Source organism: Scyliorhinus torazame, chromosome 4 (assembly GCF_047496885.1).
Source record: "Scyliorhinus torazame isolate Kashiwa2021f chromosome 4, sScyTor2.1, whole genome shotgun sequence".
Classification (NCBI taxonomy): domain Eukaryota; kingdom Metazoa; phylum Chordata; class Chondrichthyes; order Carcharhiniformes; family Scyliorhinidae; genus Scyliorhinus; species Scyliorhinus torazame.
In genome coordinates this window covers 56,017,300-56,045,245 of record NC_092710.1, presented here as the reverse complement: position 1 = coordinate 56,045,245, position 27,946 = coordinate 56,017,300, and the positions used below count along the sequence as shown (strand labels likewise).

The following is a 27,946-nucleotide window of genomic DNA, read 5'->3' as shown; positions in this document are numbered from 1 at the left end:
TTCCATTGTATAATTCTTATCCAGAAAGCGTTGTGAACTTTTCCAATCACTGAATAATAACACATGTTGAACTGTGTCCCGACTTTTCAAACAGAGCGCACTCTGTTGGGAAAAACAACTCGTCTTTTTGCAAAGTGTGGGATACCATTTCGCATCAGACACCATTCGTTCCAAAGAACGTGGTGAAACTTGAACCTGAATGAGAAAAAGGGAGTACGTAATCGGCAGGGTTCGAACCTGCGCGGGGAGACCCCAATGGATTTCTACTCCATCGCCTTAACCACTCGGCCACGACTACATGAGCGCAAAAGCTGCTTCGGTGATTTGACGCGGAAGGTATTTTTTTATTCGGGAGGAGCAGGCAGACACACATAATACAATTCTGAACATTATTGTGTTCATAATAAGTATTCTTTCATTCAGAACCTGACGAAATCCAAACCCGAGATGAGCCAATAGCTTTGTTAAGGTTGCTATAAGAATGTTTTGACAGCACCGCTTTGTTGAATTAGGAAATGCAATTTGATTTGATTTAAATTCGCAATTTGCTGTTGGACTCTGTGCATTTTCTTTCTGTATTTGTTGACAGGGCGATAATGCACCGACATAAATCACAATACAAACTGGAGTTAGTGCTGGATTCTGAAAATGCAGGAATTATCCTCAGGGTCCAGAAACATCTGGGTTAAAGCAAATCCATTAGATTTCAACTCACAAAAACAGAAACTTCAGGGGAAACTCAGCCGGTCTGGCATCATCAGTGGAGAGAGAAACGGAGTTAACGTTTCCACTCCGCATCAACTAAAGGGAGGATTTTACATTTATTATCAAATATAAGTTCGATACTCCCCGCGCTTCAGATCCAAAATGCCCAAATGTCACAAAAATATTATCAACATTCTTCTAAATCCACGAACCAGTTCACATTCAGATGCAGAAATACTCCCTTCCACCTCCATCGCTGCTGCCTGTCGATGGAAATGACCAGCCAGCCATCCAATGGCTTGTTCACCATACTCATAGCCAATCCCTTGCGGGCCTCCATTGCTGAACCGCCCTCCCTTTCGATAGAAGATCAAACCTCACCTGCAACTCCTTCCTCCTCACTAAATGTGCCGCTTCCGTGTGCATCAGATATATTCCATCGCCCGCCAACATCTCCCTGATCCACGCTGCCATTCCTAACGCGCCTCGCTAACCACCTTTGTCTTGAATGAAATGACCTCCCCCCTCACTACCGCCTTCCATACATTCCAAACCACGGACGGCGAGACGTTCCAATTTTGGTTCATTTCCACATACTCCTCAATCACTTTCTCCTCTTAATGCAAAAAATTGGGCCTGCCATCAAACCCACAATGGCAAGTAATTGTTAACAATAAAGAAGAAACCTGAGTTCAATGGAAGGTAGATGGAGTTTGAAACTATGGTTATTTGAATTGCACCCGCGGACGTTCGTGACTTGAGAGTCCTCATTTGATCGCCACAAGGTTAAATTGGCAATGCTCGGTAAGCGAACCCGGATCTCGTGCTTGGGAGACAGCCAACATTCCTGACTGACGGGTGAGTGAGGCTTATTTCTCTCCATGCTTGTTCCCTCTTAGTTTCTAGTATTTATTCAACCATCTACAATCAATTTGCGATATACACTATCCAAAAATCATTCACATTGTCTTAGTTTGGAGATAGCCATGATTTAGAGATGCCGGTGTTGGACTGTGGTGAGCACAGTACGATGTCTTACAACACCAGGTTAACGTCCAACAGGTATGTTTCGAACCACTAGCTTTTCTGCATTCACCATAGCCATTCCCTGGGCAAAATCGAAAATTGAAATAGTTGCTCGCATGATTCAGGCTTTTACTTCTCCCCTCCCTAGTCAATAACGCTTGCCCATGGCCTAACTCTTCATCAGCAAGCTGAATGTACATCTCCGTTCACTAATTAATGGCATATGTTCCATTGTATAATTCTTATCCAGAAAGCGTTGTGAACTTTTCCAATCACTGAATAATAACACATGTTGAACTGTGTCCCGACTTTTCAAATAGAGCGCACTCTGTTGGGAAAAACAACTCGTCTTTTTGCAAAGTGTGGGATACCATTTCGCATCAGACACCATTCGTTCCAAAGAACGTGGTGAAACTTGAACCTGAATGCGAAAAAGAACATACGTAGTCGGCAGGGTTCGAACCTGCGCGGGGAGACCCCAATGGATTTCTAGTCCATCGCCTTAACCACTCGGCCACGACTACACGAGAGCAGATGCTGTTCGGTGATTTGACGCGGAAGGCATTTTTATATTCGGTAGTAGCAGGCAGACACACATAATACAATTCTCAACATTATTGAGTTCGCAATAAATATTCTTTCATTCAGAACCTGACGAAATCCAAACCCGAGATGAGCCAATAGCTTTGTTAAGGTTGCTATAAGAACGTTTTGATAGCACCCCTTTGTTGAATTAGGAAACGCCATTTGATTTGATTTAAAATCGCAATTTGCTGTTGGACTCTGTGCATTTTCTTTCATTATTTGTTGACAGGGCGATAATGCACCGACAGAAATCAAAATACAAACTGGAGTTAGTGCTGGATTCTGAAAATGCAGGTCTTATCCTCAGGGTCCAGAAACATATGTGTTCAAGCAAATCCATTAAAGTTCAACACACAAAAACAGAAACTTCAGGGAAAACTCAGCCGGTCTGGCATCATCAGTGGAGAGAGAAACGGAGTTAACGTTTCCACTCCGCATCAACTAAAGAGAGGATTTTACATTTATTATCAAATATCAGTTCGATACTCCCCTCGCTTCAGATCAAAAATGCCCAAATGTCACAAAAATATTCTGAACATTCTTCTAAATCCACGAACCAGTTCACATTCAGATGCAGAAATACTCCCTTCCACCTCCCTCGCTGCTGCCTGCCGATGGAAATGACCCGCCAGCAATCCAATGGCTTTCTCACCATATTCACAGCCAATCCCTTGCGGGCCTCCATTGCAAAACCGCCCTCCCTTTCGATAGAAGATCAAACTTCACCGGCAACTCCTTCCTCCTCACTACATGTCCCTCTTCCGTGTGCATCAGATATATTCCATCGCCCGCCAACATCTCCCCGATCAACGCTGCCCTCCCTCCCGCGCCTCGCTACCTACCTTTGCCTTGAATGAAATTACCTCCCCTCACTCCCGCCTTCCATACCTTGCAAACCACGGACGGCGAGACGTTCCCATTTTGGTTCATTTCCACATACTCCTCAATCACTTTCCCCATCTTAATGCAAAAAATCGGGTCTGCCACCAAACCCACAATGGCAAGTCATTGTGAACAATAAAGAAGAAGCCTGAGTTCAATGGAAGGTAGGTGGAGTTTGAAACCATGGTTATTTGAATTGCACCCACGGACGTCTTTCGAGTCACAAAGCAACGTTCGCGACTTGAGAGTCCTCATTTGATCGCCCTAAGGTTAAATTGGCAATGCTCGGTAACAGAACCCGGATCCAGTGCTTGGGAGACAGCCAATATTCCTGACTGACGGGTGAGTGAGGATTATTTCTCTCCATGCTGGTCTTGACTTGTTCCCTCTTAATTTCTAGTATTTATTCAACCATCTACAATATATTTGCGATATACACTATCCAAAAAGCATTCACATTGTCTTAGTTTTGAGATAGCCATGATTTGGAGATGCCGGTGTTGGACTGTGGTGAGCACAGTAAGATGTCTTACAACACCAGGTTAATGTCCAACAGGTTTGTTTCGAAACACTGGCTTTTCTGCATTCACCATAGCCAATCCCTGGACAAAATTGAAAATTTGAATTGTTCCTCGCATGATTCAGGCATTTTACGTCTCCCCTCCCTGGTCAATAACGCTTGCCCATGGCCGAAGTCTTCATCAGCAAGCTGAATGTACATCTCCGTTCACTCATTAATAGCATATGTTCCATTGTAAAATTCTTATCCAGAAAGCGCTGTGTACTATTCCAATCACTGAATAATAACACATGTTGAATTGTGTCCCGACTTTTCAAATAGAGCGCACTCTGTTGGGAAAAACAACTCGTCTTTTTGCAAAGTGTGGGATACCATTTCGCATCAGACACCATTCGCTCCAAAGAACGTGGTGAAACTTGAACCTGAATGAGAACAAGGGAATACGTAATCGGCAGGGTTCGAACCTGCGCGGGGAGACCCCAATGGATTTCTACTGCATCGCCTTAACCACTCGGCCACGACTACATGAGCGCAAAAGCTGCTTCGGTGATTTGACGCGGAAGGTATTTTTTTATTCGGGAGGAGCAGGCAGACACACATAATACAATTCTGAACATTATTGTGTACATAATAAGTATTCTTTCATTCAGAACCTGACGAAATCCAAACCCGAGATGAGCCAATCGCTTTGTTAAGGTTGCTATAAGAATGTTTTGATAGCACCGCTTTGTTGAATTAGGAAATGCCATTTGATTTGATTTAAATTCGCAATTTGCTGTTGGACTCTGTGCATTTTCTTTCTGTATTTGTTGACAGGGCGATAATGCACCGACAGAAATCACAATACAAACTGGAGTTAGTGCTGGATTCTGAAAATGCAGGAATTATCCTCAGGGTCCAGAAACATCTGTGTTAAAGCAAATCCATTAGATTTCAACTCACTAAAACAGAAACTTCAGGGGAAACTCAGCCGGTCTGGCATCATCAGTGGAGAGAGAAACGGAGTTAACGTTTCCACTCCGCATCAACTAAAGGGAGGATTTTACATTTATTATCAAATATAAGTTCGATACTCCCCGCGCTTCAGATCCAAAATGCTCAAATGTCACAAAAATATTATCAACATTCTTCTAAATCCACGAACCAGTTCACATTCAGATGCAGAAATACTCCCTTCCACCTCCATCGCTGCTGCCTGCCGATGGAAATGACCAGCCAGCCATCCAATGGCTTGTTCACCATACTCATAGCCAATCCCTTGCGGGCCTCCATTGCTGAACAGCCCTCCCTTTCGATAGAAGATCAAACTTCACCTGCAACTCCTTCCTCCTCACTAAATGTGCCGCTTCCGTGTGCATCAGATATATTCCATCGCCCGCCAACATCGCCCTGATCCACGCTGCCATTCCTAACGCGCCTCGCTAACCACCTTTGTCTTGAATGAAATGACCTCCCCCCTCACTACCGCCTTCCATACCTTCCAAACCACGGACGGCGAGACGTTCCCATTTTGGTTCATTTCCACATACTCCTCAATCACTTTCTCCTCTTAATGCAAAAAATTGGGTCTGCCATCAAACCCACAATGGCAAGTAATTGTTAACAATAAAGAAGAAACCTGAGTTCAATGGAAGGTAGATGGAGTTTGAAACTATGGTTAATTGAATTGCACCCGCGGACGTTCGCGACTTGAGAGTCCTCATTTGATCGCCACAAGGTTAAATTGGCAATGCTCGGTAAGCGAACCCGGATCTCGTGCTTGGGAGACAGCCAACATTCCTGACTGACGGGTGAGTGAGGCTTATTTCTCTCCATGCTTGTTCCCTCTTAGTTTCTAGTATTTATTCAACCATCTACAATCAATTTGCGATATACACTATCCAAAAATCATTCACATTGTCTTAGTTTGGAGATAGCCATGATTTAGAGATGCCGGTGTTGGACTGTGGTGAGCACAGTACGATGTCTGACAACACCAGGTTAACGTCCAACAGGTATGTTTCGAAACACTAGCTTTTCTGCATTCACCATAGCCATTCCCTGGACAAAATCGAAAATTGGAATAGTTGCTCGCATGATTCAGGCTTTTACTTCTCCCCTCCCTAGTCAATAACGCTTGCCCATGGCCGAAGTCTTCATCAGCAAGCTGAATGTACATCTCCGTTCACTAATTAATGGCATATGTTCCATTGTATAATTCTTATCCAGAAAGCGTTGTGAACTTTTCCAATCACTGAATAATAACACATGTTGAACTGTGTCCCGACTTTTCAAACAGAGCGCACTCTGTTGGGAAAAACAACTCGTCTTTTTGCAAAGTGTGGGATACCATTTCGCATCAGACACCATTCGTTCCAAAGAACGCGGTGAAACTTGAACCTGAATGCGAAAAAGAACATACGTAGTCGGCAGGGTACGAACCTGCGCGGGGAGACCCCAATGGATTTCTAGTCCATCGCCTTAACCACTCGGCCACGACTACATGAGAGCAGATGCTGTTCGGTGATTTGACGCGGAAGGCATTTTTTTATTCGGTAGTAGCAGGGAGACACACATAATACAATTCTCAACATTATTGAGTTCGCAATAAATATTCTTTCATTCAGAACCTGACGAAATCCAAGCCCGAGATGAGCCAATAGCTTTGTTAAGGTTGCTAAAGAAAGTTTTGATAGCACCGCTTTGTTGAATTAGGAAATGCCATTTGATTTGATTTAAAATCGCAATTTGCTGTTGGACTCTGTGCATTTTCTTTCATTATTTGTTGACCGGGCGATAATGCACCGACAGAAATCGAAATACAAACTGGAGTTAGTGCTGGATTCTGAAAATGCAGGTCTTATCCTCAGGGTCCAGAAACATATGTGTTCAAGCAAATCCATTAAAGTTCAACACACAAAAACAGAAACTTCAGGGAAAACTCAGCCGGTCTGGCATCATCAGTGGAGAGAGAAACGGAGTTAACGTTTCCACTCCGCATCAACTAAAGAGAGGATTTTACATTTATTATCAAATATCAGTTCGATACTCCCCTCGCTTCAGATCAAAAATGCCCAAATGTCACAAAAATATTCTGAACATTCTTCTAAATCCACGAACCAGTTCACATTCAGATGCAGAAATACTCCCTCCCACCTCCCTCGCTGCTGCCTGCCGATGGAAATGACCCGCCAGCAATCCAATGGCTTTCTCACCATATTCACAGCCAATCCCTTGCGGGCCTCCATTGCTGAACCGCCCTCCCTTTCGATAGAAGATCAAACTTCACCGGCAACTCCTTCCTCCTCACTACATGTCCCTCTTCCGTGTGCATCAGATATATTCCATCGCCCGCCAACATCTCCCCGATCAACGCTGCCCTCCCTCCCGCGCCTCGCTACCTACCTTTGCCTTGAATGAAATTACCTCCCCTCACTCCCGCCTTCCATACCTTGCAAACCACGGACGGCGAGACGTTCCCATTTTGGTTCATTTCCACATACTCCTCAATCACTTTCCCCATCTTAATGCAAAAAATCGGGTCTGCCATCAAACCCACAATGGCAAGTCATTGTGAACAATAAAGAAGAAGCCTGAGTTCAATGGAAGGTAGGTGGAGTTTGAAACCATGGTTATTTGAATTGCACCCACGGACGTCTTTCGAGTCACAAAGCAACGTTCGCGACTTGAGAGTCCTCATTTGATCGCCCTAAGGTTAAATTGGCAATGCTCGGTAACAGAACCCGGATCCAGTGCTTGGGAGACAGCCAATATTCCTGACTGACGGGTGAGTGAGGATTATTTCTCTCCATGCTGGTCTTGACTTGTTCCCTCTTAATTTCTAGTATTTATTCAACCATCTACAATATATTTGCGATATACACTATCCAAAAAGCATTCACATTGTCTTAGTTTTGAGATAGCCATGATTTGGAGATGCCGGTGTTGGACTGTGGTGAGCACAGTAAGATGTCTTACAACACCAGGTTAATGTCCAACAGGTTTGTTTCGAAACACTGGCTTTTCTGCATTCACCATAGCCAATCCCTGGACAAAATTGAAAATTTGAATTGTTCCTCGCATGATTCAGGCATTTTACTTCTCCGCTCCCTGGTCAATAACGCTTGCCCATGGCCGAAGTCTTCATCAGCAAGCTGAATGTACATCTCCGTTCACTCATTAATAGCATAAGTTCCAATGTAAAATTCTTATCCAGAAAGCGCTGTGTACTTTTCCAATCACTGAATAATAACACATGTTGAAATGTGTCCCGACTTTTCAAATAGAGCGCACTCTTTTCGGAACAACAACTCGTCTTTTTGCAAAGTGTGGGATACCATTTCGCATCAGACACCATTCGTTACAAAGAACGTGGTGAAACTTGAACCTGAATGAGAAAAAGGGAGTACGTAATCGGCAGGGTTCGAACCTGCGCGGGGAGACCCCAATGGATTTCTACTCCATCGCCTTAACCACTCGGCCACGACTACATGAGCGCAAAAGCTGCTTCGGTGATTTGACGCGGAAGGTATTTTTTTATTCGGGAGGAGCAGGCAGACACACATAATACAATTCTGAACATTATTGTGTTCATAATAAGTATTCTTTCATTCAGAACCTGACGAAATCCAAACCCGAGATGAGCCAATAGCTTTGTTAAGGTTGCTATAAGAATGTTTTGATAGCACCGCTTTGTTGAATTTGGAAATGCCATTTGATTTGATTTAAATTCGCAATTTGCTGTTGGACTCTGTGCATTTTCTTTCTGTATTTGTTGACAGGGCGATAATGCACCGACATAAATCACAATACAAACTGGAGTTAGTGCTGGATTCTGAAAATGCAGGAATTATCCTCAGGGTCCAGAAACATCTGGGTTAAAGCAAATCCATTAGATTTCAACTCACAAAAACAGAAACTTCAGGGGAAACTCAGCCGGTCTGGCATCATCAGTGGAGAGAGAAACGGAGTTAACGTTTCCACTCCGCATCAACTAAAGGGAGGATTTTACATTTATTATCAAATATAAGTTCGATACTCCCCGCGCTTCAGATCCAAAATGCCCAAATGTCACAAAAATATTATCAACATTCTTCTAAATCCACGAACCAGTTCACATTCAGATGCAGAAATACTCCCTTCCACCTCCATCGCTGCTGCCTGTCGATGGAAATGACCAGCCAGCCATCCAATGGCTTGTTTACCATACTCATAGCCAATCCCTTGCGGGCCTCCATTGCTGAACAGCCCTCCCTTTCGATAGAAGATCAAACTTCACCTGCAACTCCTTCCTCCTCACTAAATGTGCCGCTTCCGTGTGCATCAGATATATTCCATCGCCCGCCAACATCTCCCTGATCCACGCTGCCATTCCTAACGCGCCTCGCTAACCACCTTTGTCTTGAATGAAATGACCTCCCCCTCACTACCGCCTTCCATACCTTCCAAACCACGGACGGCGAGACGTTCCCAATTTGGTTCATTTCCACATACTCCTCAATCACTTTCTCCTCTTAATGCAAAAAATTGGGCCTGCCATCAAACCCACAATGGCAAGTAATTGTTAACAATAAAGAAGAAACCTGAGTTCAATGGAAGGTAGATGGAGTTTGAAACTATGGTTATTTGAATTGCACCCGCGGACGTTCGTGACTTGAGAGTCCTCATTTGATCGCCACAAGGTTAAATTGGCAATGCTCGGTAAGCGAACCCGGATCTCGTGCTTGGGAGACAGCCAACATTCCTGACTGACGGGTGAGTGAGGCTTATTTCTCTCCATGCTTGTTCCCTCTTAGTTTCTAGTATTTATTCAACCATCTACAATCAATTTGCGATATACACTATCCAAAAATCATTCACATTGTCTTAGTTTGGAGATAGCCATGATTTAGAGATGCCGGTGTTGGACTGTGGTGAGCACAGTACGATGTCTTACAACACCAGGTTAACGTCCAACAGGTATGTTTCGAACCACTAGCTTTTCTGCATTCACCATAGCCATTCCCTGGGCAAAATCGAAAATTGGAATAGTTGCTCGCATGATTCAGGCTTTTACTTCTCCCCTCCCTCGTCAGTAACGCTTGCCCATGGCCTAACTCTTCATCAGCAAGCTGAATGTACATCTCCGTTCACTAATTAATGGCATATGTTCCATTGTATAATTCTTATCCAGAAAGCGTTGTGAACTTTTCCAATCACTGAATAATAACACATGTTGAACTGTGTCCCGACTTTTCAAATAGAGCGCACTCTGTTGCGAAAAACAACTCGTCTTTTTGCGAAGTGTGGGATACCATTTCGCATCAGACACCATTCGTTCCAAAGAACGTGGTGAAACTTGAACCTGAATGCGAAAAAGAACATACGTAGTCGGCAGGGTTCGAACCTGCGCGGGGAGACCCCAATGGATTTCTAGTCCATCGCCTTAACCACTCGGCCACGACTACACGAGAGCAGATGCTGTTCGGTGATTTGACGCGGAAGGCATTTTTTTATTCGGTAGTAGCAGGCAGACACACATAATACAATTCTCAACATTATTGAGTTCGCAATAAATATTCTTTCATTCAGAACCTGACGAAATCCAAACCCGAGATGAGCCAATAGCTTTGTTAAGGTTGCTATAAGAAAGTTTTGATAGCACCCCTTTGTTGAATTAGGAAACGCCATTTGATTTGATTTAAAATCGCAATTTGCTGTTGGACTCTGTGCATTTTCTTTCATTATTTGTTGACAGGGCGATAATGCACCGACAGAAATCAAAATACAAACTGGAGTTAGTGCTGGATTCTGAAAATGCAGGTCTTATCCTCAGGGTCCAGAAACATATGTGTTCAAGCAAATCCATTAAAGTTCAACACACAAAAACAGAAACTTCAGGGAAAACTCCGCCGGTCTGGCATCATCAGTGGAGAGAGAAACGGAGTTAACGTTTCCACTCCGCATCAACTAAAGAGAGGATTTTACATTTATTATCAAATATCAGTTCGATACTCCCCTCGCTTCAGATCAAAAATGCCCAAATGTCACAAAAATATTCTGAACATTCTTCTAAATCCACGAACCAATTCACATTCAGATGCAGAAATACTCCCTCCCACCTCCCTCGCTGCTGCCTGCCGATGGAAATGACCCGCCAGCAATCCAATGGCTTTCTCACCATATTCACAGCCAATCCCTTGCGGGCCTCCATTGCTGAACCGCCCTCCCTTTCGATAGAAGATCAAACTTCACCGGCAACTCCTTCCTCCTCACTACATGTCCCTCTTCCGTGTGCATCAGATATATTCCATCGCCCGCCAACATCTCCCCGATCAACGCTGCCCTCCCTCCCGCGCCTCGCTACCTACCTTTGCCTTGAATGAAATTACCTCCCCTCACTCCCGCCTTCCATACCTTGCAAACCACGGACGGCGAGACGTTCCCATTTTGGTTCATTTCCACATACTCCTCAATCACTTTCCCCATCTTAATGCAAAAAATCGGGTCTGCCATCAAACCCACAATGGCAAGTCATTGTGAACAATAAAGAAGAAGCCTGAGTTCAATGGAAGGTAGGTGGAGTTTGAAACTATGGTTATTTGAATTGCACCCACGGACGTCTTTCGAGTCACAAAGCAACGTTCGCGACTTGAGAGTCCTCATTTGATCGCCCTAAGGTTAAATTGGCAAAGCTCGGTAACAGAACCCGGATCCAGTGCTTGGGAGACAGCCAATATTCCTGACTGACGGGTGAGTGAGGATTATTTCTCTCCATGCTGGTCTTGACTTGTTCCCTCTTAATTTCTAGTATTTATTCAACCATCTACAATATATTTGCGATATACACTATCCAAAAAGCATTCACATTGTCTTAGTTTTGAGATAGCCATGATTTGGAGATGCCGGTGTTGGACTGTGGTGAGCACAGTAAGATGTCTTACAACACCAGGTTAAAGTCCAACAGGTTTGTTTCGAAACACTGGCTTTCCTGCATTCACCATAGCCAATCCCTGGACAAAATTGAAAATTTGAATTGTTCCTCGCATGATTCAGGCATTTTACTTCTCCCCTCCCTGGTCAATAACGCTTGCCCATGGCCGAAGTCTTCATCAGCAAGCTGAATGTACATCTCCGTTCACTCATTAATAGCATATGTTCCATTGTAAAATTCTTATCCAGAAAGCGCTGTGTACTTTTCCAATCACTGAATAATAACACATGTTGAACTGTGTCCCGACTTTTCCAATAGAGCGCACTCTGTTGGGAAAAACAACTCGTCTTTTTGCAAAGTGTGGGATACCATTTCGCATCAGACACCATTCGTTCCAAAGAACGTGGTGAAACTTGAACCTGAATGAGAAAAAGGGAATACGCGATCGGCAGGGTTCGAACCTGCGCGGGGAGACCCCAATGGATTTCTACTCCATCGCCTTAATCACTCGGCCACGACTACATGAGCGCAAAAGCTGCTTCGGTGATTTGACGCGGAAGGTATTTTTTTATTCGGGAGGAGCAGGCAGACACACATAATACAATTCTGAACATTATTGTGTTCATAATAAGTATTCTTTCATTCAGAACCTGACGAAATCCAAACCCGAGATGAGCCAATAGCTTTGTTAAGGTTGCTCTCAGAATGTTTTGATAGCACCGCTTTGTTGAATTAGGAAATGCCATTTGATTTGATTTAAATTCGCAATTTGCTGTTGGACTCTGTGCATTTTCTTTCTGTATTTGTTGACAGGGCGATAATGCACCGACAGAAATCACAATACAAACTGGAGTTACTCCTGGATTCTGAAAATGCAGGAATTATCCTCAGGGTCCAGAAACATCTGGGTTAAAGCAAATCCATTAGATTTCAACTCACAAAAACAGAAACTTCAGGGGAAACGCAGCCGGTCTGGCATCATCAGTGGAGAGAGAAACGGAGTTAACGTTTCCACTCCGCATCAACTAAAGGGAGGATTTTACATTTATTATCAAATATAAGTTCGATACTCCCCGCGCTTGAGATCCAAAATGCCCAAATGTCACAAAAATATTATCAACATTCTTCTAAATCCACGAACCAGTTCACATTCAGATGCAGAAATACTCCCTTCCACCTCCATCGCTGCTGCCTGCCGATGGAAATGACCAGCCAGCCATCCAATGGCTTGTTCACCATACTCATAGCCAATCCCTTGCGGGCCTCCATTGCTGAACAGCCCTCCCTTTCGATAGAAGATCAAACTTCACCTGCAACTCCTTCCTCCTCACTAAATGTGCCGCTTCCGTGTGCATCAGATATATTCCATCGCCCGCCAACATCTCCCTGATCCACGCTGCCATTCCTAACGCGCCTCGCTAACCACCTTTGTCTTGAATGAAATGACCTCCCCCCTCACTACCGCCTTCCATACCTTCCAAACCACGGACGGCGAGACGTTCCCATTTTGGTTCATTTCCACATACTCCTCAATCACTTTCTCCTCTTAATGCAAAAAATTGGGTCTGCCATCAAACCCACAATGGCAAGTAATTGTTAACAATAAAGAAGAAACCTGAGTTCAATGGAAGGTAGATGGAGTTTGAAACTATGGTTATTTGAATTGCACCCGCGGACGTTCGCGACTTGAGAGTCCTCATTTGATCGCCACAAGGTTAAATTGGCAATGCTCGGGAAGCGAACCCGGATCTCGTGCTTGGGAGACAGCCAACATTCCTGACTGACGGGTGAGTGAGGCTTATTTCTCTCCATGCTTGTTCCCTCTTAGTTTCTAGTATTTATTCAACCATCTACAATCAATTTGCGATATACACTATCCAAAAATCATTCACATTGTCTTAGTTTGGAGATAGCCATGATTTAGAGATGCCGGTGTTGGACTGTGGTGAGCACAGTACGATGTCTGACAACACCAGGTTAACGTCCAACAGGTATGTTTCGAACCACTAGCTTTTCTGCATTCACCATAGCCATTCCCTGGACAAAATCGAAAATTGGAATAGTTGCTCGCATGATTCAGGCTTTTACTTCACCCCTCCCTCGTCAATAACGCTTGCCCATGGCCTAACTCTTCATGAGCAAGCTGAATGTACATCTCCGTTCACTAATTAATGGCATATGTTCCATTGTATAATTCTTATCCAGAAAGCGTTGTGAACTTTTCCAATCACTGAATAATAACACATGTTGAACTGTGTCCCGACTTTTCAAATAGAGCGCACTCTGTTGGGAAAAACAACTCGTCTTTTTGCAAAGTGTGGGATACCATTTCGCATCAGACACCATTCGTTCCAAAGAACGTGGTGAAACTTGAACCTGAATGCGAAAAAGAACATACGTAGTCGGCAGGGTTCGAACCTGCGCGGGGAGACCCCAATGGATTTCTAGTCCATCGCCTTAACCACTCGGCCACGACTACACGAGAGCAGATGCTGTTCGGTGATTTGACGCGGAAGGCATTTTTTTATTCGGTAGTAGCAGGCAGACACACATAATACAATTCTCAACATTATTGAGTTCGCAATAAATATTCTTTCATTCAGAACCTGACGAAATCCAAACCCGAGATGAGCCAATAGCTTTGTTAAGGTTGCTATAAGAAAGTTTTGATAGCACCCCTTTGTTGAATTAGGAAACGCCATTTGATTTGATTTAAAATCGCAATTTGCTGTTGGACTCTGTGCATTTTCTTTCATTATTTGTTGACAGGGCGATAATGCACCGACAGAAATCAAAATACAAACTGGAGTTAGTGCTGGATTCTGAAAATGCAGGTCTTATCCTCAGGGTCCAGAAACATATGTGTTCAAGCAAATCCATTAAAGTTCAACACACAAAAACAGAAACTTCAGGGAAAACTCAGCCGGTCTGGCATCATCAGTGGAGAGAGAAACGGAGTTAACGTTTCCACTCCGCATCAACCAAAGAGAGGATTTTACATTTATTATCAAATATCAGTTCGATACTCCCCTCGCTTCAGATCAAAAATGCCCAAATGTCACAAAAATATTCTGAACATTCTTCTAAATCCACGAACCAGTTCACATTCAGATGCAGAAATACTCCCTCCCACCTCCCTCGCTGCTGCCTGCCGATGGAAATGACCCGCCAGCAATCCAATGGCTTTCTCACCATATTCACAGCCAATCCCTTGCGGGCCTCCATTGCTGAACCGCCCTCCCTTTCGATAGAAGATCAAACTTCACCGGCAACTCCTTTCTCCTCACTACATGTCCCTCTTCCGTGTGCATCAGATATATTCCATCGCCCGCCAACATCTCCCCGATCAACGCTGCCCTCCCTCCCGCGCCTCGCTACCTACCTTTGCCTTGAATGAAATTACCTCCCCTCACTCCCGCCTTCCATACCTTGCAAACCACGGACGGCGAGACGTTCCCATTTTGGTTCATTTCCACATACTCCTCAATCACTTTCCCCATCTTAATGCAAAAAATCGGGTCTGCCATCAAACCCACAATGGCAAGTCATTGTGAACAATAAAGAAGAAGCCTGAGTTCAATGGAAGGTAGGTGGAGTTTGAAACTATGGTTATTTGAATTGCACCCACGGACGTCTTTCGAGTCACAAAGCAACGTTCGCGACTTGAGAGTCCTCATTTGATCGCCCTAAGGTTAAATTGGCAATGCTCGGTAACAGAACCCGGATCCAGTGCTTGGGAGACAGCCAATATTCCTGACTGACGGGTGAGTGAGGATTATTTCTCTCCATGCTGGTCTTGACTTGTTCCCTCTTAATTTCTAGTATTTATTCAACCATCTACAATATATTTGCGATATACACTATCCAAAAAGCATTCACATTGTCTTAGTTTTGAGATAGCCATGATTTGGAGATGCCGGTGTTGGACTGTGGTGAGCACAGTAAGATGTCTTACAACACCAGGTTAATGTCCAACAGGTTTGTTTCGAAACACTGGCTTTTCTGCATTCACCATAGCCAATCCCTGGACAAAATTGAAAATTTGAATTGTTCCTCGCATGATTCAGGCATTTTACTTCTCCCCTCCCTGGTCAATAACGCTTGCCCATGGCCGAAGTCTTCATCAGCAAGCTGAATGTACATCTCCGTTCACGCATTAATAGCATATGTTCCATTGTAAAATTCTTATCCAGAAAGCGCTGTGTACTATTCCAATCACTGAATAATAACACATGTTGAATTGTGTCCCGACTTTTCAAATAGAGCGCACTCTGTTGGGAAAAACAACTCGTCTTTTTGCAAAGTGTGGGATACCATTTCGCATCAGACACCATTCGTTCCAAAGAACGTGGTGAAACTTGAACCTGAATGAGAAAAAGGGAATACGTAATCGGCAGGGTTCGAACCTGCGCGGGGAGACCCCAATGGATTTCTACTCCATCGCCTTAACCACTCGGCCACGACTACATGAGCGCAAAAGCTGCTTCGGTGATTTGACGCGGAAGGTATTTTTTTATTCGGGAGGAGCAGGCAGACACACATAATACAATTCTGAACATTATTGTGTACATAATAAGTATTCTTTCATTCAGAACCTGACGAAAACCAAACCCGAGATGAGCCAATAGCTTTGTTAAGGTTGCTATAAGAATGTTTTGATAGCACCGCTTTGTTGAATTAGGAAATGCCATTTGATTTGATTTAATTCCCAATTTGCTGTTGGACTCTGTGCATTTTCTTTCTGTATTTGTTGACAGGGCGATAATGCACCGACATAAATCACAATACAAACTGGAGTTAGTGCTGGCTTCTGAAAATGCAGGAATTATCCTCAGGGTCCAGAAACATCTGGGTTAAAGCAAATCCATTAGATTTCAACTCACAAAAACAGAAACTTCAGGGGAAACTCAGCCGGTCTGGCATCATCAGTGGAGAGAGAAACGGAGTTAACGTTTCCACTCCGCATCAACTAAAGGGAGGATTTTACATTTATTATCAAATATAAGTTCGATACTCCCCGCGCTTCAGATCCAAAATGCCCAAATGTCACAAAAATATTATCAACATTCTTCTAAATCCACGAACCAGTTCACATTCAGATGCAGAAATACTCCCTTCCACCTCCATCGCTGCTGCCTGCCGATGGAAATGACCAGCCAGCCATCCAATGGCTTGTTCACCATACTCATAGCCAATCCCTTGCGGGCCTCCATTGCTGAACAGCCCTCCCTTTCGATAGAAGATCAAACTTCACCTGCAACTCCTTCCTCCTCACTAAATGTGCCGCTTCCGTGTGCATCAGATATATTCCATCGCCCGCCAACATCTCCCTGATCCACGCTGCCATTCCTAACGCGCCTCGCTAACCACCTTTGTCTTGAATGAAATGACCTCCCCCCTCACTACCGCCTTCCATACCTTCCAAACCACGGACGGCGAGACGTTCCCATTTTGGTTCATTTCCACATACTCCTCAATCACTTTCTCCTCTTAATGCAAAAAATTGGGCCTGCTATCAAACCCACAATGGCAAGTAATTGTTAACAATAAAGAAGAAACCTGAGTTCAATGGAAGGTAGATGGAGTTTGAAACTATGGTTATTTGAATTGCACCCGCGGACGTTCGTGACTTGAGAGTCCTCATTTGATCGCCACAAGGTTAAATTGGCAATGCTCGGTAAGCGAACCCGGATCTCGTGCTTGGGAGACAGCCAACATTCCTGACTGACGGGTGAGTGAGGCTTATTTCTCTCCATGCTTGATCCCTCTTAGTTTCTAGTATTTATTCAACCATCTACAATCAATTTGCGATATACACTATCCAAAAATCATTCACATTGTCTTAGTTTGGAGATAGCCATGATTTAGAGATGCCGGTGTTGGACTGTGGTGAGCACAGTACGATGTCTTACAACACCAGGTTAACGTCCAACAGGTATGTTTCGAACCACTAGCTTTTCTGCATTCACCATAGCCATTCCCTGGGCAAAATCGAAAATTGGAATAGTTGCTCGCATGATTCAGGCTTTTACTTCTCCCCTCCCTAGTCAATAACGCTTGCCCATGGCCTAACTCTTCATCAGCAAGCTGAATGTACATCTCCGTTCACTAATTAATGGCATATGTTCCATTGTATAATTCTTATCCAGAAAGCGTTGTGAACTTTTCCAATCACTGAATAATAACACATGTTGAACTGTGTCCCGACTTTTCAAATAGAGCGCACTCTGTTGGGAAAAACAACCTGTCTTTTGCAAAGTGTGGGATACCATTTCGCATCAGACACCATTCGTTCCAAAGAACGTGGTGAAACTTGAACCTGAATGCGAAAAAGAACATACGTAGTCGGCAGGGTTCGAACCTGCGCGGGGAGATCCCAATGGATTTCTAGTCCATCGCCTTAACCACTCGGCCACGACTACACGAGAGCAGATGCTGTTCGGTGATTTGACGCGGAAGGCATTTTTTTATTCGGTAGTAGCAGGCAGACACACATAATACAATTCTCAACATTATTGAGATCGCAATAAATATTCTTTCATTCAGAACCTGACGAAATCCAAACCCGAGATGAGCCAATAGCTTTGTTAAGGTTGCTATAAGAAAGTTTTGATAGCACCGCTTTGCTGAATTAGGAAATGCCATTTGATTTGATTTAAAATCGCAATTTGCTGTTGGACTCTGTGCATTTTCTTTCATTATTTGTTGACAGGGCGATAATGCACCGACAGAAATCAAAATACAAACTGGAGTTAGTGCTGGATTCTGAAAATGCAGGTCTTATCCTCAGGGCCCAGAAACATATGTGTTCAAGCAAATCCATTAAAGTTCAACACACAAAAACAGAAACTTCAGGGAAAACTCAGCCGGTCTGGCATCATCAGTGGAGAGAGAAACGGAGTTAACGTTTCCACTCCGCATCAACTAAAGAGAGGATTTTACATTTATTATCAAATATCAGTTCGATACTCCCCTCGCTTCAGATCAAAAATGCCCAAATGTCACAAAAATATTCTGAACATTCTTCTAAATCCACGAACCAGTTCACATTCAGATGCAGAAATACTCCCTCCCACCTCCCTCGCTGCTGCCTGCCGATGGAAATGACCCGCCAGCAATCCAATGGCTTTCTCACCATATTCACAGCCAATCCCTTGCGGGCCTCCATTGCTGAACCGCCCTCCCTTTCGATAGAAGATCAAACTTCACCGGCAACTCCTTCCTCCTCACTACATGTCCCTCTTCCGTGTGCATCAGATATATTCCATCGCCCGCCAACATCTCCCCGATCAACGCTGCCCTCCCTCCCGCGCCTCGCTACCTACCTTTGCCTTGAATGAAATTACCTCCCCTCACTCCCGCCTTCCATACCTTGCAAACCACGGACGGCGAGACGTTCCCATTTTGGTTCATTTCCACATACTCCTCAATCACTTTCCCCATCTTAATGCAAAAAATCGGGTCTGCCATCAAACCCACAATGGCAAGTCATTGTGAACAATAAAGAAGAAGCCTGAGTTCAATGGAAGGTAGGTGGAGTTTGAAACTATGGTTATTTGAATTGCACCCACGGACGTCTTTCGAGTCACAAAGCAACGTTCGCGACTTGAGAGTCCTCATTTGATCGCCCTAAGGTTAAATTGGCAATGCTCGGTAACAGAACCCGGATCCAGTGCTTGGGAGACAGCCAATATTCCTGACTGACGGGTGAGTGAGGATTATTTCTCTCCATGCTGGTCTTGACTTGTTCCCTCTTAATTTCTAGTATTTATTCAACCATCTACAATATATTTGCGATATACACTATCCAAAAAGCATTCACATTGTCTTAGTTTTGAGATAGCCATGATTTGGAGATGCCGGTGTTGGACTGTGGTGAGCACAGTAAGATGTCTTACAACACCAGGTTAATGTCCAACAGGTTTGTTTCGAAACACTGGCTTTTCTGCATTCACCATAGCCAATCCCTGGACAAAATTGAAAATTTGAATTGTTCCTCGCATGATTCAGGCATTTTACTTCTCCCCTCACTGGTCAATAACGCTTGCCCATGGCCTAACTCTTCATCAGCAAGCTGTCTTTACATCTCCGTTCACTAATTAATAGCATATTTTCCATTGTAAAATTCTTATCCAGAAAGCGCTGTGTACTTTTCCAATCACTGAATAATAACACATGTTGATCTGTGTCCCGACTTTTCAAATAGAGCGCACTCTGTTGGGAAAAACAACTCGTCTTTTTGCAAAGTGTGGGATACCATTTCGCATCAGACACCATTCGTTCCAAAGAACGTGGTGAAACCTGAACCTGAAAGAGGAAAAGAACATACGTAATCGGCAGGGTTCGAACCTGCGCGGGGAGACCCCAATGGATTTCTACTCCATCGCCTTAACCACTCGGCCACGACTACATGAGCGCAAAAGATGCTACGGTGATTTGACGCGGAAGGTATTTTTTTATTCGGGAGGAGCAGGCAGACACACATAATACAATTATGAACATTATTGTGTTAATAATAAGTATTCTTTCATTCAGAACCTGACGAAATCCAAACGCGAAATGAGCCAATTGCTTTGTTAAGGTTGCTATCGGAAAGTTTTGATAGCACCACTTTGTTGAATGAGGAAATGCCATTTGATTTGATTTAAATTCGCAATTTGCTGTTGGACTCTGTGCATTTTCTTTCTGTATTTGATGACAGGGCGATAATGCACCGACAGAAATCACAATACAACTGGAGTTACTGCTGGATTCTGAAAATGCAGGAATTACCCTCAGGGTCCAGAAACATATGGGTTAAAGCAAACCCATTAAATTTCAACACACAAAAACAGAAACTTCAGGGAAAACTCAGCCGGTCTGGCATCATCAGTGGAGAGAGAAACGGAGTTAACGTTTCCACTTCGCATCAACTAAAGAGAGGATTTTACATTTATTATCAAATATAAGTTCGATACTCCCCTCGCTTCAAATCCAAAGTGCCCAAATGCCACAAAAATATTCTCAACATTCTTCTAAATCCACGAACCAGTTCACATTCAGATGCAGAAATACTCCCTCCCACCTCCCTCGCTGCTGCCTGCCGATGGAAATGGCCCGTCAGCAATCCAATGGCTTGCTCACCATACTCATAGCCAATCCCTTTCGGGCCTCCATTGCTGAACCGCCCTCCCTTTCGATAGAAGATCAAACTTCACCTGCAACTCCTTCCTCCTCACTACATGTCCCGCTTCCGTGTGCATCAGATATATTCCATCGCCCGCCAACATTTCCCCGATCCACGCTGCCCTTCCTAACGCGCCTCGCTAACCACCTTTGTCTTGAATGATATGACCTCCCCCCCTCACTACCGCCTTCCATACCTTCCAAACCACGGACGGCGAGACGTTCCCATTTTGGTTCATTTCCACATACTCCTCAATCACTTTCTCCTCTTAATGCAAAAAATCGGGTCTGCCATCAAACCCACAATGGCAAGTAATTGTTAACAATAAAGAAGAAACCTGAGTGCAATGGAGGGTAGATGGAGTTTGAAACTATGGTTATTTGAATTGCAACCGCGGACGTCTTTACAGTCACAAAGCAAGTTCGCGACTTGAGAGTCCTCATTTGATCGCCACAAGGTTAAATTGGCAATGCTCGGTAAGCGACCCCGGATCTAGTGCTTGGGAGACAGCCAACATTCCTGACTGACGGGTGAGTGAGGATTATTTCTCTCCATGCTGGTCTTGACTTGTTCCCTCTTAGTTTCTAGTATTTATTCAACCATCTACAATCAATTTGCGATATACACTATCCAAAAAGCATTCGCATTGTCTTAGTTTGGAGATAGCCATGATTTAGAGATGCCGGTGTTGGACTGTGGTGAGCACAGTACGATGCCTTACAACACCAGGTTAACGTCCAACAGGTATGTTTCGAAAGACTAGCTTTTCTGCATTCACCATAGCCAATCCCTGGACAAAATCGAAAATTGGAATTGTTGCTCGCATGATTCAGGCATTTTACTTCTCCCCTCCCTGGTCAACAACGCTTGCCCATGGCCTAAGTCTTCATCAGAAACCTGAATGTCCATCTCCGTTCACTAATTAATGGCATATGTTCCATTGTATAATTCTTATCCAGAAAGCGTTGTGAACTTTTCCAATCACTGAATAATAACACATGTTGAACTGTGTCCCGACTTTTCAAATAGAGCGCACTCTGTTGGGAAAAACAACCTGTCTTTTGCAAAGTGTGGGATACCATTTCGCATCAGACACCATTCGTTCCAAAGAACGTGGTGAAACTTGAACCTGAATGCGAAAAAGAACATACGTAGTCGGCAGGGTTCGAACCTGCGCGGGGAGATCCCAATTGATTTCTACTCCATCGCCTTAATCACTCGGCCACGACTACATGAGCGCAAAAGCTGCTTCGGTGATTTGACGCGGAAGGTATTTTTTTATTCGGGAGGAGCAGGCAGACACACATAATACAATTCTGAACATTATTGTGTTCATAATAAGTATTCTTTCATTCAGAACCTGACGAAATCCAAACCCGAGATGAGCCAATAGCTTTGTTAAGGTTGCTATAAGAATGTTTTGATAGCACCGCTTTGTTGAATTAGGAAATGCCATTTGATTTGATTTAAATTCGCAATTTGCTGTTGGACTCTGTGCATTTTCTTTCTGTATTTGTTGACAGGGCGATAATGCACCGACAGAAATCACAATACAAACTGGAGTTAGTGCTGGATTCTGAAAATGCAGGAATTATCCTCAGGGTCCAGAAACATCTGTGTTAAAGCAAATCCATTAGATTTCAACTCACAAAAACAGAAACTTCAGGGGAAACGCAGCCGGTCTGGCATCATCAGTGGAGAGAGAAACGGAGTTAACGTTTCCACTCCGCATCAACTAAAGGGAGGATTTTACATTTATTATCAAATATAAGTTCGATACTCCCCGCGCTTCAGATCCAAAATGCCCAAATGTCACAAAAATATTATCAACATTCTTCTAAATCCACGAACCAGTTCACATTCAGATGCAGAAATACTCCCTTCCACCTCCATCGCTGCTGCCTGCCGATGGAAATGACCAGCCAGCCATCCAATGGCTTGTTCACCATACTCATAGCCAATCCCTTGCGGGCCTCCATTGCTGAACCGCCCTCCCTTTCGATAGAAGATCAAACTTCACCGGCAACTCCTTCCTCCTCACTACATGTCCCTCTTCCGTGTGCATCAGATATATTCCATCGCCCGCCAACATCTCCCCGATCAACGCTGCCCTCCCTCCCGCGCCTCGCTACCTACCTTTGCCTTGAATGAAATTACCTCCCCTCACTCCTGCCTTCCATACCTTGCAAACCACGGACGGCGAGACGTTCCCATTTTGGTTCATTTCCACATACTCCTCAATCACTTTCCCCATCTTAATGCAAAAAATCGGGTCTGCCATCAAACCCACAATGGCAAGTCATTGTGAACAATAAAGAAGAAGCCTGAGTTCAATGGAAGGTAGGTGGAGTTTGAAACTATGGTTATTTGAATTGCACCCACGGACGTCTTTCGAGTCACAAAGCAACGTTCGCGACTTGAGAGTCCTCATTTGATCGCCCTAAGGTTAAATTGGCAATGCTCGGTAACAGAACCCGGATCCAGTGCTTGGGAGACAGCCAATATTCCTGACTGACGGGTGAGTGAGGATTATTTCTCTCCATGCTGGTCTTGACTTGTTCCCTCTTAATTTCTAGTATTTATTCAACCATCTACAATATATTTGCGATATACACTATCCAAAAAGCATTCACATTGTCTTAGTTTGGAGATAGCCATGATTTGGAGATGCCGGTGCTGGACTGTGGTGAGCACAGTAAGATGTCTTACAACACCAGGTTAACGTCCAACAGGTTTGTTTCGAAACACTAGCTTTTCTACATTCACCATAGCCAATCCCTGGACAAAATTGAAAATTGGAATTGTTGCTCGCATGATTCAGGCATTTTACTTCTCCCCTCACTGGTCAATAACGCTTGCCCATGGCCTAACTCTTCATCAGCAAGCTGTCTTTACATCTCCGTTCACTAATTAATAGCATATTTTCCATTGTCAAATTCTTATCCATAAAGCGCTGTGTACTTTTCCAATCACTGAATAATAACACATGTTGATCTGTGTCCCGACTTTTCAAATAGAGCGCACTCTGTTGGGAAAAACAACTCGTCTTTTTGCAAAGTGTGGGATACCATTTCGCATCAGACACCATTCGTTCCAAAGAACGTGGTGAAACCTGAACCTGAAAGAGGAAAAGAACATACGTAATCGGCAGGGTTCGAACCTGCGCGGGGAGACCCCAATGGATTTCTACTCCATCGCCTTAACCACTCGGCCACGACTACATGAGCGCAAAAGATGCTTCGGTGATTTGACGCGGAAGGTATTTTTTTATTCGGGAGGAGCAGGCAGACACACATAATACAATTATGAACATTATTGTGTTAATAATAAGTATTCTTTCATTCAGAACCTGACGAAATCCAAACGCGAAATGAGCCAATTGCTTTGTTAAGGTTGCTATCGGAAAGTTTTGATAGCACCACTTTGTTGAATGAGGAAATGCCATTTGATTTGATTTAAATTCGCAATTTGCTGTTGGACTCTGTGCATTTTCTTTCTGTATTTGATGACAGGGCGATAATGCACCGACAGAAATCACAATACAACTGGAGTTACTGCTGGATTCTGAAAATGCAGGAATTATCCTCAGGGTCCAGAAACATATGGGTTAAAGCAAACCCATTAAATTTCAACACACAAAAACAGAAACTTCAGGGAAAACTCAGCCGGTCTGGCATCATCAGTGGAGAGAGAAACGGAGTTAACGTTTCCACTTCGCATCAACTAAAGAGAGGATTTTACATTTATTATCAAATATAAGTTCGATACTCCCCTCGCTTCAAATCCAAAGTGCCCAAATGCCACAAAAATATTCTCAACATTCTTCTAAATCCACGAACCAGTTCACATTCAGATGCAGAAATACTCCCTCCCACCTCCCTCGCTGCTGCCTGCCGATGGAAATGGCCCGTCAGCAATCCAATGGCTTGCTCACCATACTCATAGCCAATCCCTTTCGGGCCTCCATTGCTGAACCGCCCTCCCTTTCGATAGAAGATCAAACTTCACCTGCAACTCCTTCCTCCTCACTACATGTCCCGCTTCCGTGTGCATCAGATATATTCCATCGCCCGCCAACATTTCCCCGATCCACGCTGCCCTTCCTAACGCGCCTCGCTAACCACCTTTGTCTTGAATGATATGACCTCCCCCCCTCACTACCGCCTTCCATACCTTCCAAACCACGGACGGCGAGACGTTCCCATTTTGGTTCATTTCCACATACTCCTCAATCACTTTCTCCTCTTAATGCAAAAAATCGGGTCTGCCATCAAACCCACAATGGCAAGTAATTGTTAACAATAAAGAAGAAACCTGAGTGCAATGGAGGGTAGATGGAGTTTGAAACTATGGTTATTTGAATTGCAACCGCGGACGTCTTTACAGTCACAAAGCAAGTTCGCGACTTGAGAGTCCTCATTTGATCGCCACAAGGTTAAATTGGCAATGCTCGGTAAGCGACCCCGGATCTAGTGCTTGGGAGACAGCCAACATTCCTGACTGACGGGTGAGTGAGGATTATTTCTCTCCATGCTGGTCTTGACTTGTTCCCTCTTAGTTTCTAGTATTTATTCAACCATCTACAATCAATTTGCGATATACACTATCCAAAAAGCATTCGCATTGTCTTAGTTTGGAGATAGCCATGATTTAGAGATGCCGGTGTTGGACTGTGGTGAGCACAGTACGATGCCTTACAACACCAGGTTAACGTCCAACAGGTATGTTTCGAAAGACTAGCTTTTCTGCATTCACCATAGCCAATCCCTGGACAAAATCGAAAATTGGAATTGTTGCTCGCATGATTCAGGCATTTTACTTCTCCCCTCCCTGGTCAACAACGCTTGCCCATGGCCTAAGTCTTCATCAGAAACCTGAATGTACATCTCCGTTCACTCATTAATAGCATATGTTCCATTGTAAAATTCTTATCCAGAAAGCGCTGTGTACTTTTCCAATCACTGAATAATAACACATGTTGAACTGTGTCCCGACTTTTCCAATAGAGCGCACTCTGTTGGGAAAAACAACTCGTCTTTTTGCAAAGTGTGGGATACCATTTCGCATCAGACACCATTCGTTCCAAAGAACGTGGTGAAACTTGAACCTGAATGAGAAAAAGGGAATACGTGATCGGCAGGGTTCGAACCTGCGCGGGGAGACCCCAATTGATTTCTACTCCATCGCCTTAATCACTCGGCCACGACTACATGAGCGCAAAAGCTGCTTCGGTGATTTGACGCGGAAGGTATTTTTTTATTCGGGAGGAGCAGGCAGACACACATAATACAATTCTGAACATTATTGTGTTCATAATAAGTATTCTTTCATTCAGAACCTGACGAAATCCAAACCCGAGATGAGCCAATAGCTTTGTTAAGGTTGCTATAAGAATGTTTTGATAGCACCGCTTTGTTGAATTAGGAAATGCCATTTGATTTGATTTAAATTCGCAATTTGCTGTTGGACTCTGTGCATTTTCTTTCTGTATTTGTTGACAGGGCGATAATGCACCGACAGAAATCACAATACAAACTGGAGTTAGTGCTGGATTCTGAAAATGCAGGAATTATCCTCAGGGTCCAGAAACATCTGTGTTAAAGCAAATCCATTAGATTTCAACTCACAAAAACAGAAACTTCAGGGGAAACGCAGCCGGTCTGGCATCATCAGTGGAGAGAGAAACGGAGTTAACGTTTCCACTCCGCATCAACTAAAGGGAGGATTTTACATTTATTATCAAATATAAGTTCGATACTCCCCGCGCTTCAGATCCAAAATGCCCAAATGTCACAAAAATATTATCAACATTCTTCTAAATCCACGAACCAGTTCACATTCAGATGCAGAAATACTCCCTTCCACCTCCATCGCTGCTGCCTGCCGATGGAAATGACCAGCCAGCCATCCAATGGCTTGTTCACCATACTCATAGCCAATCCCTTGCGGGCCTCCATTGCTGAACAGCCCTCCCTTTCGATAGAAGATCAAACTTCACCTGCAACTCCTTCCTCCTCACTAAATGTGCCGCTTCCGTGTGCATCAGATATATTCCATCGCCCGCCAACATCTCCCTGATCCATGATGCCATTCCTAACGCGCCTCGCTAACCACCTTTGTCTTGAATGAAATGACCTCCCCCCTCACTACCGCCTTCCAAAACTTCCAAACCACGGACGGCGAGACGTTCCCATTTTGGTTCATTTCCACATACTCCTCAATCACTTTCTCCTCTTAATGCAAAAAATTGGGTCTGCCATCAAACCCACAATGGCAAGTAATTGTTAACAATAAAGAAGAAACCTGAGTTCAATGGAAGGTAGATGGAGTTTGAAACTATGGTTATTTGAATTGCACCCGCGGACGTTCGAGACTTGAGAGTCCTCATTTGATCGCCACAAGGTTAAATTGGCAATGCTCGGGAAGCGAACCCGGATCTCGTGCTTGGGAGACAGCCAACATTCCTGACTGACGGGTGAGTGAGGCTTATTTCTCTCCATGCTTGTTCCCTCTTAGTTTCTAGTATTTATTCAACCATCTACAATCAATTTGCGATATACACTATCCAAAAATCATTCACATTGTCTTAGTTTGGAGATAGCCATGATTTAGAGATGCCGGTGTTGGACTGTGGTGAGCACAGTACGATGTCTGACAACACCAGGTTCACGTCCAACAGGTATGTTTCGAACCACTAGCTTTTCTGCATTCACCATAGCTATTCCCTGGACAAAATCGAAAATTGGAATAGTTGCTCGCATGATTCAGGCTTTTACTTCTCCCCTCCCTCGTCAATAACGCTTGCCCATGGCCTAACTCTTCATCAGCAAGCTGAATGTACATCTCCGTTCACTAATTAATGGCATATGTTCCATTGTATAATTCTTATCCAGAAAGCGTTGTGAACTTTTCCAATCACTGAATAATAACACATGTTGAACTGTGTCCCGACTTTTCAAATAGAGCGCACTCTGTTGGGAAAAACAACTCGTCTTTTTGCAAAGTGTGGGATACCATTTCGCATCAGACACCATTCGTTCCAAAGAACGTGGTGAAACTTGAACCTGAATGCGAAAAAGAACATACGTAGTCGGCAGGGTTCGAACCTGCGCGGGGAGATCCCCATGGATTTTTAGTCCATCGCCTTAACCACTCGGCCACGACTACACGA

At 44.0% G+C, this 27,946-nt stretch overlaps 15 non-coding genes across 15 annotated transcripts; all 15 read right to left on the bottom strand.

The window, feature by feature from the left end:
• Positions 1-216: 216 nt before the first annotated feature.
• Positions 217-298, bottom strand: trnas-aga (transfer RNA serine (anticodon AGA)). Its single transcript has one exon. It is a non-coding gene; the product is annotated as a tRNA-Ser (tRNA).
• A 1,875-nt stretch (positions 299-2,173) lies between these two features.
• trnas-aga (transfer RNA serine (anticodon AGA)) lies at positions 2,174-2,255 on the bottom strand. The gene has a single exon. It is a non-coding gene; the product is annotated as a tRNA-Ser (tRNA).
• Positions 2,256-4,161: 1,906 nt separating this feature from the next.
• trnas-aga (transfer RNA serine (anticodon AGA)) lies at positions 4,162-4,243 on the bottom strand. The gene has a single exon. It is a non-coding gene; the product is annotated as a tRNA-Ser (tRNA).
• Positions 4,244-6,118: 1,875 nt separating this feature from the next.
• Positions 6,119-6,200, bottom strand: trnas-aga (transfer RNA serine (anticodon AGA)). Its single transcript has one exon. It is a non-coding gene; the product is annotated as a tRNA-Ser (tRNA).
• A 1,905-nt stretch (positions 6,201-8,105) lies between these two features.
• trnas-aga (transfer RNA serine (anticodon AGA)) lies at positions 8,106-8,187 on the bottom strand. The gene has a single exon. It is a non-coding gene; the product is annotated as a tRNA-Ser (tRNA).
• Positions 8,188-10,061: 1,874 nt separating this feature from the next.
• trnas-aga (transfer RNA serine (anticodon AGA)) lies at positions 10,062-10,143 on the bottom strand. The gene has a single exon. It is a non-coding gene; the product is annotated as a tRNA-Ser (tRNA).
• Positions 10,144-12,049: 1,906 nt separating this feature from the next.
• trnas-aga (transfer RNA serine (anticodon AGA)) lies at positions 12,050-12,131 on the bottom strand. The gene has a single exon. It is a non-coding gene; the product is annotated as a tRNA-Ser (tRNA).
• Positions 12,132-14,006: 1,875 nt separating this feature from the next.
• Positions 14,007-14,088, bottom strand: trnas-aga (transfer RNA serine (anticodon AGA)). The gene has a single exon. It is a non-coding gene; the product is annotated as a tRNA-Ser (tRNA).
• A 1,906-nt stretch (positions 14,089-15,994) lies between these two features.
• On the bottom strand, positions 15,995-16,076 carry trnas-aga (transfer RNA serine (anticodon AGA)). The gene has a single exon. It is a non-coding gene; the product is annotated as a tRNA-Ser (tRNA).
• Positions 16,077-17,949: 1,873 nt separating this feature from the next.
• Positions 17,950-18,031, bottom strand: trnas-aga (transfer RNA serine (anticodon AGA)). Its single transcript has one exon. It is a non-coding gene; the product is annotated as a tRNA-Ser (tRNA).
• Positions 18,032-19,937: 1,906 nt separating this feature from the next.
• trnas-aga (transfer RNA serine (anticodon AGA)) lies at positions 19,938-20,019 on the bottom strand. The gene has a single exon. It is a non-coding gene; the product is annotated as a tRNA-Ser (tRNA).
• Positions 20,020-21,925: 1,906 nt separating this feature from the next.
• trnas-aga (transfer RNA serine (anticodon AGA)) lies at positions 21,926-22,007 on the bottom strand. Its single transcript has one exon. It is a non-coding gene; the product is annotated as a tRNA-Ser (tRNA).
• A 1,907-nt stretch (positions 22,008-23,914) lies between these two features.
• Positions 23,915-23,996, bottom strand: trnas-aga (transfer RNA serine (anticodon AGA)). Its single transcript has one exon. It is a non-coding gene; the product is annotated as a tRNA-Ser (tRNA).
• A 1,907-nt stretch (positions 23,997-25,903) lies between these two features.
• On the bottom strand, positions 25,904-25,985 carry trnas-aga (transfer RNA serine (anticodon AGA)). The gene has a single exon. It is a non-coding gene; the product is annotated as a tRNA-Ser (tRNA).
• A 1,875-nt stretch (positions 25,986-27,860) lies between these two features.
• Positions 27,861-27,942, bottom strand: trnaf-aaa (transfer RNA phenylalanine (anticodon AAA)). Its single transcript has one exon. It is a non-coding gene; the product is annotated as a tRNA-Phe (tRNA).
• Between the last annotated feature and the right edge of the window lie 4 nt (positions 27,943-27,946).